Genomic DNA, 13,142 nt, shown 5'->3' with positions numbered 1-13,142 from the left:
AACATAATAGAGATACAGAAACACCGTGGCCCCTTTCTTTGAGATAACTCTGCACTATTGCGAGCTGCAAATGCCACTTCCAGCTTAGCTGTGCAGAAGAAGAACAACAAGAAGAAGAAATATCTCGAAATATGTCCGTCAGGCCCCTTCCCTTGAGATAAATCTGGAAATATCTCGGAAACGAAGAGAGCTATGGCAAAATGTTAAGAGACCTTTTTTGTAGAGAATTAAGTTTCCTACTTTTTACGTTCTATGACATTTTTTGATCAGATGCGTAGTTCTCGAGACATATCAATATATTTAAAAGTTCCGAAGCCGCACCAACATAATAGAGATACAGAAACACCGTGGTCCCTTTCTTTGAGATAACTCTGCACTATTGCGAGCTGTAAATGCCACTTCCAGCTTAGCTGTGCAGAAGAAGAACAACAAGAAGAAGAAATATCTCGAAATATGTCCGTCAGGCCCCTTCCCTTGAGATATATCTGCAAATATCTCGGAAACGAAGCGAGCTATGGCAAAATCTTAAGAGACCTTTTTTGTCGAGAATTATGTTTCCTACAATTTATGTTCTATGATATTTTTTGATCAGAAGCGTAGTTTTCGAGATATATCGAGATATTTAAAAGTTCCGAAGCCGCACCAACATAATAGAGATACAGAAACACCGTGGCCCCTTTCTTTGAGATGACTCTGCACTATTGCGAGCTGGAAATGCCACTTCCAGTTTAGCTGTGCAGAAGAAGAACAACAAGAAGAAGAAATATCTCGAAATATGTCCGTTAGGCCCCTTCCCTTGAGATAAATCTGCAAATATCTCGGAAACGAAGCGAGCTATGGCAAAATGTTAAGAGACCTTTTTTGTAGAGAATTAAGTTTCCTACTTTTTATGTTCTATGATATTTTTTGATCAGATGCGTAGTTCTCGAGATATATCAAGATATTTAAAAGTTCCGAAGCCGCACCAACATAATAGAGATACAGAAACACCGTGGCCCCTTTCTTTGAGATAACTCTGCACTATTGCGCGCTGCAAATGCCACTTCCAGCTTAGCTGTGCAGAAGAAGAACAACAAGAAGAAGAAATATCTCGAAATATGTCCGTCAGGCCCCTTCCCTTGAGATAAATCTGCAAATATCTCGGAAACGAAGCGAGCTATGGCAAAATGTTAAGAGACCTTTTTTGTAGAGAATTAAGTTTCCTGCTTTTTATGTTCTATGATATTTTTTGATCAGATGCGTAGTTCTCGAGATATATCAAGATATTTAAAAGTTCCGAAGCCGCACCAACATAATAGAGATACAGAAACACCGTGGCCCCTTTCTTTGAGATAACTCTGCACTATTGCGAGCTGCAAATGCCACTTCCAGCTTAGCTGTGCAGAAGAGGAACAACAAGAAGAAGAAATATCTCGGAATATGTCCGTCAGGCACCTTCCCTTGAGATAAATCTGCAAATATCTCGGAAACGATGCCAGCTATGGCAAAATGTTAAGAGACCTTTTTTGTAGAAAATTAGGTTTCCTACAATTTATGTTCTATGATATTTTTTGATCAGATGCGTAGTTCTCGAGATATATCAAGATATTTAAAAGTTCCGAAACCGCACCAGCATAACAGAGATACAGAAACACCGTGGCCCCTTTCTTTGAGATAACTCTGCACTAGTGCGAGCCGCAAATGCCGCTTCCAGCTTAGCTGTGCAGAAGAAGAACAACAAGAAAAAGAAATATCTCGAAATATGTCCGTTAGGCCCCTTCCCTTGAGATAAATCTGCAAATATCTCGGAAACGAAGCGAGCTATGGCAAAATGTTAAGAGACCTTTTTTGTAGAGAATTAAGTTTCCTACATTTTATGTTCTATGATATTTTTTGATCAGATGCGTAGTTCTCGAGATATATTAAGATATTTAAAAGTTCCGAAGCCGCACCAACATAATAGAGATACAGAAACACCGTGGCCCCTTTCTTTGAGATAACTCTGCACTATTGCGAGCTGCAAATGCCACTTCCAGCTTAGCTGTGCAGAAGAAGAACAACAAGAAGAAGAAGTATCTCGAAATATGTCCGTCAGGCCCCTTCCCTTGAGATAAATCTGCAAATATCTCGGAAACGAAGCGAGCTATGGCAAAATGTTAAGAGACCTTTTTTGTAGAGAATTAAGTTTCCTACTTTTTACGTTCTATGACATTTTTTGATCAGATGCGTAGTTCTCGAGATATATCAAGATATTTAAAAGTTCCGAAACCGCACTAGCATAACAGAGATACAGAAACACCGTGGCCCCTTTCTTTGAGATAACTCTGCACTAGTGCGAGCTGCAAATGCCACTTCCAGCTTAGCTGTGCAGAAGAAGAACAACAAGAAGAAGAAGTATCTCGAAATATGTCCGTCAGGCCCCTTCCCTTGAGATGGATCTGCAAATATCTCGGAAACGAAGCGAGCTATGGCAAAATGTTAAGAGACCTTTTTTGTAGAGAATTAAGTTTCCTACTTTTTACGTTCTATGACATTTTTTGATCAGATGCGTAGTTCTCGAGATATATCAAGATATTTAAAAGTTCCGAAGCCGCACCAACATAATAGAGATACAGAAACACCGTGGTCCCTTTCTTTGAGATAACTCTGCACTATTGCGAGCTGTAAATGCCACTTCCAGCTTAGCTGTGCAGAAGAAGAACAACAAGAAGAAGAAATATCTCGAAATATGTCCGTCAGGCCCCTTCCCTTGAGATATATCTGCAAATATCTCGGAAACGAAGCGAGCTATGGCAAAATGTTAAGAGACCTTTTTTGTCGAGAATTATGTTTCCTACAATTTATGTTCTATGATATTTTTTGATCAGAAGCGTAGTTTTCGAGATATATCGAGATATTTAAAAGTTCCGAAGCCGCACCAACATAATAGAGATACAGAAACACCGTGGCCCCTTTCTTTGAGATAACTCTGCACTATTGCGAGCTGCAAATGCCACTTCCAGCTTAGCTGTGCAGAAGAAGAACAACAAGAAGAAGAAATATCTCGAAATATGTCCGTCAGACCCCTTCCCTCGAGATAAATCTGCAAATATCTCGGAAACGAAGAGCGCTATGGCAAAATGTTAAGAGACCTTTTTTGTAGAGAATTAAGTTTCCTACTTTTCATGTTCTATGATATTTTTTGATCAGATGCGTAGTTCTCGAGATATATCAAGATATTTAAAAGTTCCGAAGCCGCACCAACATAATAGAGATACAGAAACACCGTGGCTCCTTTCTTTGAGATAACTCTGCACTATTGCGAGCTGGAAATGCCACTTCCAGTTTAGCTGTGCAGAAGAAGAACAACAAGAAGAAGAAATATCTCGAAATATGTCCGTGAGGCCCCTTCCCTTGAGATAAATCTGGAAATATCTAGGAAACGAAGAGAGCTATGGCAAAATGTTAAGAGACCTTTTTTGTAGAGAATTAAGTTTCCTACTTTTTACGTTCTATGACATTTTTTGATCAGATGCGTAGTTCTCGAGATATATCAAGATATTTAAAAGTTCCGAAGCCGCACCAACATAATAGAGATACAGAAACACCGTGGCCCCTTTCTTTGAGATAACTCTGCACTAGTGCGAGCCGCAAATGCCACTTACAGCTTAGCTGTGCAGAAGAAGAACAACAAGAAGAAGAAATATCTCGAAATATGTCCGTCAGGCCCCTTCCCTTGAGATATATCTGCAAATATCTCGGAAACGAAGCGAGCTATGGCAAAATGTTAAGAGACCTTTTTTGTCGGGAATTATGTTTCCTACAATTTATGTTCTATGATATTTTTTGATCAGAAGCGTAGTTTTCGAGATATATCGAGATATTTAAAAGTTCCGAAGCCGCACCAACATAATAGAGATACAGAAACACCGTGGCCCCTTGCTTTGAGATGACTCTGCACTCTTGCGAGCTGGAAATGCCACTTCCAGTTTAGCTGTGCAGAAGAAGAACAACAAGAAGAAGAAATATCTCGAAATATGTCCGTCAGGCCCCTTCCCTTGAGATAAATCTGCAAATATCTCGGAAACAAAGAGAGCTATGGCAAAATGTTAAGAGACCTTTTTTGTAGAGAATTAAGTTTCCTACTTTTCATGTTCTATGATATTTTTTGATCAGATGCGTAGTTCTCGAGATATATCAAGATATTTAAAAGTTCCGAAGCCGCACCAACATAATAGAGATACAGAAACACCGTGGCCCCTTTCTTTGAGATAACTCTGCACTATTGCGAGCTGCAAATGCCACTTCCAGCTTAGCTGTGCAGAAGAAGAACAACAAGAAGAAGAAATATCTCGAAATATGTCCGTCAGGCCCCTTCCCTTGAGATAAATCTGCAAATATCTCGGAAACGAAGAGAGCTATGGCAAAATGTTAAGAGACCTTTTTTGTAGAGAATTAAGTTTCCTACTTTTCATGTTCTATGATATTTTTTGATCAGATGCGTAGTTCTCGAGATATATCAAGATATTTAAAAGTTCCGAAGCCGCACCAACATAATAGAGATACAGAAACACCGTGGCCCCTTTCTTTGAGATAACTCTGCACTATTGCGAGCTGCAAATGCCACTTCCAGCTTAGCTGTGCAGAAGAAGAACAACAAGAAGAAGAAATATCTCGAAATATGTCCGTCAGGCCCCTTCCCTTGAGATAAATCTGGAAATATCTCGGAAACGAAGAGAGCTATGGCAAAATGTTAAGAGACCTTTTTTGTAGAGAATTAAGTTTCCTACTTTTCATGTTCTATGATATTTTTTGATCAGATGCGTAGTTCTCGAGATATATCAAGATATTTAAAAGTTCCGAAGCCGCACCAACATAATAGAGATACAGAAACACCGTGGCCCCTTTCTTTGAGATAACTCTGCACTATTGCGAGCTGTAAATGCCACTTCCAGCTTAGCTGTGCAGAAGAAGAACAACAAGAAGAAGAAATATCTCGAAATATGTCCGTCAGGCCCCTTCCCTTGAGATATATCTGCAAATATCTCGGAAACGAAGCGAGCTATGGCAAAATGTTAAGAGACCTTTTTTGTCGAGAATTATGTTTCCTACAATTTATGTTCTATGATATTTTTTGATCAGAAGCGTAGTTTTCGAGATATATCGAGATATTTAAAAGTTCCGAAGCCGCACCAACATAATAGAGATACAGAAACACCGTGGCCCCTTTCTTTGAGATGACTCTGCACTATTGCGAGCTGGAAATGCCACTTCCAGTTTAGCTGTGCAGAAGAAGAACAACAAGAAGAAGAAATATCTCGAAATATGTCCGTTAGGCCCCTTCCCTTGAGATAAATCTGCAAATATCTCGGAAACGAAGCGAGCTATGGCAAAATGTTAAGAGACCTTTTTTGTAGAGAATTAATTTTCCTACTTTTCATGTTCTATGATATTTTTTGATCAGATGCGTAGTTCTCGAGATATATCAAGATATTTAAAAGTTCCGAAGCCGCACCAACATAATAGAGATACAGAAACACCGTGGCCCCTTTCTTTGAGATAACTCTGCACTATTGCGAGCTGTAAATGCCACTTCCAGCTTAGCTGTGCAGAAGAAGAACAACAAGAAGAAGAAATATCTTGAAATATGTCCGTCAGGCCCCTTCCCTTGAGATATATCTGCAAATATCTCGGAAACGAAGCGAGCTATGGCAAAATGCTAAGAGACCTTTTTTGTAGAGAATTAATTTTCCTACTTTTCATGTTCTATGATATTTTTTGATCAGATGCGTAGTTCTCGAGATATATCAAGATATTTAAAAGTTCCGAAGCCGCACCAACATAATAGAGATACAGAAACACCGTGGCCCCTTTCTTTGAGATAACTCTGCACTATTGCGAGCTGCAAATGCCACTTCCAGCTTAGCTGTGCAGAAGAAGAACAACAAGAAGAAGAAATATCTCGAAATATGTCCGTCAGGCCCCTTCCCTTGAGATATATCTGCAAATATCTCGGAAACGAAGCGAGCTATGGCAAAATGTTAAGAGACCTTTTTTGTCGAGAATTATGTTTCCTACGATTTATGTTCTATGATATTTTTTGATCAGAAGCGTAGTTTTCGACATATATCGAGATATTTAAAAGTTCCGAAGCCGCACCAACATAATAGAGATACAGAAACACCGTGGCCCCTTTCTTTGAGATAACTCTGCACTATTGCGAGCTGCAAATGCCACTTCCAGCTTAGCTGTGCAGAAGAAGAACAACAAGAAGAAGAAATATCTCGAAATATGTCCGTCAGGCCCCTTTCCTTGAGATAAATCTGGAAATATCTCGGAAACGAAGAGAGCTATGGCAAAATGTTAAGAGACCTTTTTTGTAGAGAATTAAGTTTCCTACTTTTTACGTTCTATGACATTTTTTGATCAGATGCGTAGTTCTCGAGACATATCAATATATTTAAAAGTTCCGAAGCCGCACCAACATAATAGAGATACAGAAACACCGTGGTCCCTTTCTTTGAGATAACTCTGCACTATTGCGAGCTGTAAATGCCACTTCCAGCTTAGCTGTGCAGAAGAAGAACAACAAGAAGAAGAAATATCTCGAAATATGTCCGTCAGGCCCCTTCCCTTGAGATATATCTGCAAATATCTCGGAAACGAAGCGAGCTATGGCAAAATCTTAAGAGACCTTTTTTGTCGAGAATTATGTTTCCTACAATTTATGTTCTATGATATTTTTTGATCAGAAGCGTAGTTTTCGAGATATATCGAGATATTTAAAAGTTCCGAAGCCGCACCAACATAATAGAGATACAGAAACACCGTGGCCCCTTTCTTTGAGATGACTCTGCACTATTGCGAGCTGGAAATGCCACTTCCAGTTTAGCTGTGCAGAAGAAGAACAACAAGAAGAAGAAATATCTCGAAATATGTCCGTTAGGCCCCTTCCCTTGAGATAAATCTGCAAATATCTCGGAAACGAAGCGAGCTATGGCAAAATGTTAAGAGACCTTTTTTGTAGAGAATTAAGTTTCCTACTTTTTATGTTCTATGATATTTTTTGATCAGATGCCTAGTTCTCGAGATATATCAAGATATTTAAAAGTTCCGAAGCCGCACCAACATAATAGAGATACAGAAACACCGTGGCCCCTTTCTTTGAGATAACTCTGCACTATTGCGAGCTGCAAATGCCACTTCCAGCTTAGCTGTGCAGAAGAAGAACAACAAGAAGAAGAAATATCTGGAAATATGTCCGTCAGGCCCCTTCCCTTGAGATAAATCTGCAAATATCTCGGAAACCAAGCGAGCTATGGCAAGATGTTAAGAGACCTTATTTGTAGAGAATTAAGTTTCCTACTTTTTATGTTCTACGATATTTTTTGATCAGATGCGTAGTTCTCGAGACATATCAAGATATTTAAAAGTTCCGAAGCGGCACCAACATAATAGAGATACAGAAACACCGTGGCCCCTTTCTTTGAGGTAACTCTGCACTATTGCGAGCTGCAAATGCCACTTCCAGCTTAGCTGTGCAGAAGAAGAACAACAAGAAGAAGAAATATCTCGAAATATGTCCCTCAGGCCCCTTCCCTTGAGATAAATCTGCAAATATCTCGGAAACCAAGCGAGCTATGGCAAAATGTTAAGAGACCTTACTTGTAGAGAATTAAGTTTCCTACTTTTTATGTTCTACGATATTTTTTGATCAGATGCGTAGTTCTCGAGATATATCAAGATACTTAAAAGTTCCGAAGCCGCACCAACATAATAGAGATACAGAAACACCGTGGCCCCTTTCTTTGAGATAACTCTGCACTATTGCGAGCTGCAAATGCCACTTCCAGCTTAGCTGTGCAGAAGAAGAACAACAAGAACAAGAAATATCTCGAAATATGTCCGTCAGGCCCCTTCCCTTGAGATAAATCTGGAAATATCTCGGAAACGAAGCGAGCTATGGCAAAATGCTAAGAGACCTTTTTTGTAGAGAATTATGTTTCCTACAATTTACGTTCTGTGATATTTTTTGATCAGAAGCGTAGTTTTCGAGATATATCGAGATATTTAAAAGTTCCGAAGCCGCACCAACATAATAGAGATACAGAAACACCGTGGCCCCTTTCTTTGAGATAACTCTGCACTATTGCGACCTGCAAATGCCACTTTCAGCTTAGCTGTGCAGAAGAGGAACAACAAGAAGAAGAAATATCTCGGAATATGTCGTCAGGCCCCTTCCCTTGAGATAAATCTGCAAATATCTCGGAAACGATGCCAGCTATCGGAAAATGTTAAGAGACCTTTTTTGTAGAGAATTAAGTTTCCTACTTTTTATGTTCTATGATATTTTTTGATCAGATGCGTAGTTTTCGAGATATATCGAGATATTTAAGAGTTCCGAAGCCGCACCAACATAATAGAGATACAGAAACATCGTGGCCCCTTTCTTTGGGATAACTCTGCACTATTGCGAGTTGGAAATGCCACTTCCAGTTTAGCTGTGCAGAAGAAGAACAACAAGAAGAAGAAATATCTCGAAATATGTCCGTCAGGAGCCTTCCCTTGAGATAAATCTGCAAATATCTCGGAAACGAAGCGAGCTACGGCAAAATGTTAAGAGACCTTTTTTGTAGAAAATTAGGATTCCTACTTTTTATGTTCTATGACATTTTTTGAACAGATGCGTAGTTCTCGAGATATATCAAGATATTTAAAAGTTCCGAAGCCGCACTAACATAATAGAGATACAGAAACACCGTGGCCCCTTTCTTTGAGATAACTCTGCACTATTGCGCGCTGCAAATGCCACTTCCAGCTTAGCTGTGCAGAAGAAGAACAACAAGAAGAAGAAATATCTCGAAATATGTCCGTCAGGCCCCTTCCCTTGAGATAAATCTGCAAATATCTCGGAAACGAAGCGAGCTATGGCAAAATGTTAAGAGACCTTTTTTATAGAGAATTAAGTTTCCTACTTTTTATGTTCTATGATATTTCTTGATCAGATGCGTAGTTCTCGAGATATATCAAGATATTTAAAAGTTCCGAAGCCGCACCAACATAATAGAGATACAGAAACACCGTGGCCCCTTTCTTTGAGATAACTCTGCACTACTGCGAGCTGCAAATGCCACTTCCAGCTTAGCTGTGCAGAAGAAGAACAACAAGAAGAAGAAATATCTCGAAATATGTCCGTCAGGCCCCTTCCCTTGAGATAAATCTGCAAATATCTCGGAAACGAAGCGAGCTATGGCAAAATGTTAAGCCACCTTTTTTGTAGAGAATTAAGTTTCCTACTTTTTATGTTCTATGATATTTTTTGATCAGATGCGTAGTTCTCGAGATATATCCAGATATTTAAAAGTTCCGAAGCGGCACCAACATAATAGAGATACAGAAACACCGTGGCCCCTTTCTTTGAGGTAACTCTGCACTATTGCGAGCTGCAAATGCCACTTCCAGCTTAGCTGTGCAGAAGAAGAACAACAAGAAGAAGAAATATCTCGAAATATGTCCCTCAGGCCCCTTCCCTTGAGATAAATCTGCAAATATCTCGGAAACCAAGCGAGCTATGGCAAAATGTTAAGAGACCTTATTTGTAGAGAATTAAGTTTCCTACTTTTTATGTTCTACGATATTTTTTGATCAGATACGTAGTTCTCGAGATATATCAAGATATTTAAAAGTTCCGAAGTCGCACCAACATAATAGAGATACAGAAACACCGTGGCCCCTTTCTTTGAGATAACTCTGCACTATTGCTAGCTGCAAATGCCACTTCCAGCTTAGCTGTGCAGAAGAAGAACAACAAGAAGAAGAAATATCTCGAAATATGTCCGTCAGGCCCCTTCCCTTGAGATAAATCTGCAAATATCTCGGAAACGAAGCGAACTATGGCAAAATCTTAAGAGACCTTTTTTGTAGAGAATTATGTTTCCTACAATTTACGTTCTCTGATATTTTTTGATCAGAAGCGTAGTTTTCGAGATATATCGAGATATTTAAAAGTTCCGAAGCCGCACCAACATAATAGAGATACAGAAACACCGTGGCCCCTTTCTTTGAGATAACTCTGCACTATTGCGAGCTGCAAATGCCACTTCCAGCTAAGCTGTGCAGAAGAAGAACAACAAGAAGAAGAAATATCTGGAAATATGTCCGTCAGGCCCCTTCCCTTGAGATAAATCTGCAAATATCTCGGAAACGAAGCGAGCTACGGCAAAATGTTAAGAGACCTTTTTTGTAGAACATTAGGATTCCTACTTTTTATGCTCTATGATATTTTTTGACCAGATGCGTAGTTCTCGAGATATATCAAGATATTTAAAAGTTCCGAAGCCGCACTAACATAATAGAGATACAGAAACACCGTGGCCCCTTTCTTTGAGATAACTCTGCACTATTGCGCGCTGCAAATGCCACTTCCAGTTTAGCTGTGCAGAAGAAGAACAACAAGAAGAAGAAATATCTCGAAATATGTCCGTCAGGACCCTTCCCTTGAGATAAATCTGCAAATATCTCGGAAACGAAGCGAGCTACGGCAAAATGTTAAGAGACCTTTTTTGTAGAAAATTAGGATTCCTACTTTTTATGTTCTATGATATTTTTTGAACAGATGCGTAGTTCTCGAGATATATCAAGATATTTAAAAGTTCCGAAGCCGCACTAACATAATAGAGATACAGAAACACCGTGGCCCCTTTCTTTGAGATAACTCTGCACTATTGCGCGCTGCAAATGCCACTTCCAGCTTAGCTGTGCAGAAGAAGAACAACAAGAAGAAGAAATATCTCGAAATATGTCCGTCAGGCCCCTTCCCTTGAGATAAATCTGCAAATATCTCGGAAACGAAGCGAGCTATGGCAAAATGTTAAGCCACCTTTTTTGTAGAGAATTAAGTTTCCTACTTTTTATGTTCTATGATATTTTTTGATCAGATGCGTAGTTCTCGAGATATATCCAGATATTTAAAAGTTCCGAAGCGGCACCAACATAATAGAGATACAGAAACACCGTGGCCCCTTTCTTTGAGGTAACTCTGCACTATTGCGAGCTGCAAATGCCACTTCCAGCTTAGCTGTGCAGAAGAAGAACAACAAGAAGAAGAAATATCTCGAAATATGTCCCTCAGGCCCCTTCCCTTGAGATAAATCTTCAAATATCTCGGAAACCAAGCGAGCAATGGCAAAATGTTAAGAGACCTTATTTGTAGAGAATTAAGTTTCCTACTTTTTATGTTCTACGATATTTTTTGATCAGATACGTAGTTCTCGAGATATATCAAGATATTTAAAAGTTCCGAAGTCGCACCAACATAATAGAGATACAGAAACACCGTGGCCCCTTTCTTTGAGATAACTCTGCACTATTGCGAGCTGCAAATGCCACTTCCAGCTTAGCTGTGCAGAAGAAGAACAACAAGAAGAAGAAATATCTCGAAATATGTCCGTCAGGCCCCTTCCCTTGAGATAAATCTGCAAATATCTCGGAAACGAAGCGAGCTATGGCAAAATGTTAAGAGACCTTTTTTGTAGAGAATTAAATTTCCTACTTTTTATGTTCTATGATATTTTTTGATCAGATGCGTAGTTCTCGAGATATATCAAGATATTTAAAAGTTCCGAAGCCGCACCAACATAATAGAGATACAGAAACACCGTGGCCCCTTTCTTTGAGATAACTCTGCACTACTGCGAGCTGCAAATGCCACTTCCAGCTTAGCTGTGCAGAAGAAGAACAACAAGACGAAGAAATATCTGGAAATATGTCCGTCAGGCCCCTTCCCTTGAGATAAATCTGCAAATATCTCGGAAACGAAGCGAGCTATGGCAAAATGTTAAGACACCTTTTTTGTAGAGAATTAAGTTTGCTACTTTTTATGTTCTATGATATTTTTCGATCAGAGGCGTAGTTCTCGAGATATATCAAGATATTTAAAAGTTCCGAAGCCGCACCAACATAATAGAGATACAGAAACACCGTGGCCCCTTTCTTTGAGATAACTATGCACTATTGCGAGCTGCAAATGCCACTTCCAGCTTAGCTGTGCAGAAGAAGAACAACAAGAAGAAGAAATATCTCGAAATATGTCCGTCAGGCCCCTTACCTTGAGATAAATCTGCAAATATCTCGGAAACGAAGCGAGCTATGGCAAAATGTTAAGAGACCTTTTTTGTAGAGAATTAAGTTTCCTACTTTTTCTCTTGTATGATATTTTCTGACCAGATTCGTAGTTCTCGAGATATACAAGATATTTAAAAGTTCCGAAGCCGCACCAACATAATAGAGATACAGAAACACCGTGGCCCCTTCCCTTGAGATAAATCTGCAAATATCTCGGAAACCAAGCGAGCTATGGCAAAATGTTAAGAGACCTTATTTGTAGAGAATTAAGTTTCCTACTTTTTATGTTCTACGATATTTTTTGATCAGATGCGTAGTTCTCGAGATATATCAAGATATTTAAAAGTTCCGAAGCCGCACCAACATAATAGAGATACAGAAACACCGTGGCCCCTTTCTTTGCGATAACTCTGCACTATTGCGAGCTGCAAATGCCACTTCCAGCTTAGCTGTGCAGAAGAAGAACAACAAGAAGAAGAAATATCTCGAAATATGTCCGTCAGGCCCCTTCCCTTGAGATAAATCTGCAAATACCTCGGAAACCAAGCGAGCTATGGCAAAATGTTAAGAGACCTTTTTTGTAGAGAATTAAGTTTCCTACTTTTTATGTTCTATGATATTTTTCGATCAGAGGCGTAGTTCTCGAGATATATCAAGATATTTAAAAGTTCCGAAGCCGCACCAACATAATAGAGATACAGAAACACCGTGGCCCCTTTCTTTGAGATAACTATGCACTATTGCGAGCTGCAAATGCCACTTCCAGCTTAGCTGTGCAGAAGAAGAACAACAAGAAGAAGAAATATCTCGAAATATGTCCGTCAGGCCCCTTACCTTGAGATAAATCTGCAAATATCTCGGAAACGAAGCGAGCTATGGCAAAATGTTAAGAGACCTTTTTTGTAGAGAATTAAGTTTCCTACTTTTTATCTTGTATGATATTTTCTGACCAGATTCGTAGTTCTCGAGATATACAAGATATTTAAAAGTTCCGAAGCCGCACCAACATAATAGAGATACAGAAACACCGTGGCCCCTCTCTTTGAGATAACTCTGCACAA

Source organism: Osmia lignaria, unplaced genomic scaffold (assembly GCF_051020975.1).
Source record: "Osmia lignaria lignaria isolate PbOS001 unplaced genomic scaffold, iyOsmLign1 scaffold0016, whole genome shotgun sequence".
Lineage (NCBI taxonomy): Eukaryota > Metazoa > Arthropoda > Insecta > Hymenoptera > Megachilidae > Osmia > Osmia lignaria.
Note: the sequence above shows the minus strand (reverse complement) of the source record.